The 1,477-nt window shown below is 34.1% G+C and overlaps 1 long non-coding RNA gene across 1 annotated transcript; it reads left to right on the top strand.

The window, feature by feature from the left end:
- The first annotated feature begins 248 nt into the window (after positions 1 to 248).
- Positions 249 to 1,186, top strand: LOC108482054 (uncharacterized). The gene is made up of 2 exons (XR_001870815.2): positions 249 to 510; positions 848 to 1,186. It is a non-coding gene; the product is annotated as an uncharacterized LOC108482054 (long non-coding RNA).
- The last annotated feature ends 291 nt before the right edge of the window (positions 1,187 to 1,477 follow it).

Here is a 1,477-nt window from a genome sequence, read left to right as displayed (position 1 = left end):
AAATCAAAATAGGGACTTAGGCGTCATGCTTGCAAATGTATAAGGACCAGAATTGGAAATAATTTACATTTCAAAACTCTGAATTTAGCCGTGGATCAAATCGCAATAGTGTACAAATTCCCAGACAAAATAAAAAATAAGTGTAGCATAGGTTGGATCCGATTGAAGATCGACATATGGGGGAAGGATCAGACGTGCAAATAGCTCATTTAAGATAAAAAAGAGTGCAGATCTGTCTTTTGCATCGGGTTTACACGTGGACTTTTCCATTTCAAACAGCACCACTTTCTACAAAGGTTTTAGTGTCTTTTTCTCTTCTTTTAGTTCAGCCATTTTTTAACCTAAATTAACAACCCCCAAAAATCAATTTGCTTCGGTTTTCTGCATCTGTCGAATCCACCATTTAATTTGCTGGTCAATGGCGCACCAGCAGTAATAGATGTTTCCTTTGGATCCCCTTTCTACTTCGATCTCAACGAAGTGAACGGAGATCGGTGGCCGATTCGCAAGGTGAGACTTGCTTTTCTCTCCTCTTTATTTTAAAACACAGATGATGAAAGCAATGGCAAGAAAATATATAAAAAATAACAGAATAGTTAAAAAGACTAAAGAAAATCACCTTTTCAAAAATGTTTTTAAACTTTTCTATTCAATATCTGTATATTGTATGTGTGTATGCGTACACTGTGCGTAATATGCCTCCTTTGCAGGTACATTCGACGGCTTTTTATAGCCGGATTTACAGAGTAAATAAAAAATAAAATTACATTTTCTTGCTGTCAATCGCTGTAAATTCTGTTAGCTTCTCTCTCGTGCATTCCTTTGCTGTTTATTTTCCTTCTCACAGGTTCCGTTGACGTGGAGGAACGGAGGTGCACGTGCGATGTAGCGAGGCCACTCGTGAAGGCTGCGGCACGAGGCTACTAACTTAGGGTTTCATTTTCTGAAACTGAAGCTTGGATTATTTGGGCCAGTGAGCTGTGTATTTTGTTGGGTTTAGGTTTTTTAATTTGAGCCCGTTATTTTTGGTTGTTGGGCTATGTAAGAAATGGACATTAGACTTTATTATTATTATTATTATTTTTTATATTTTGATTTGTTTTTTAGTTTGTGTAAGCCCGGGCACAAATTGAGTCTTACAGCTACATACCTTGATTAAGCTTAACAATGGCTGAACCATTGAAAACCTTATTTCTTTTCTTTTCTTTTCTTTGATGTTTCTGTCAAAGAAAAAAGATGAAAATATGGCTTTTAAATTTTTATGATTTATTTTATACATATTATTACATATTTTATTAAATTAACCTTTATAAAATAATTATACAAACATTATATTCATGTCGTTAGCCATCCATGATTTATAAATATGGTCTAATTGCAACATAAATACCTCATAAAATAAAGACAACAACAATTCGGCCCTTACAAATTAAACCATCAAATTTTCATTTTACGCGATTAAGCCCTTTTATTATAT

The sequence above is a fragment of the Gossypium arboreum genome, chromosome 12, assembly GCF_025698485.1.
Source record: "Gossypium arboreum isolate Shixiya-1 chromosome 12, ASM2569848v2, whole genome shotgun sequence".
Taxonomy (NCBI): Eukaryota; Viridiplantae; Streptophyta; class Magnoliopsida; order Malvales; family Malvaceae; genus Gossypium; species Gossypium arboreum.
Note: the sequence above shows the minus strand (reverse complement) of the source record. Positions and strands in the feature narration are given on the sequence as shown.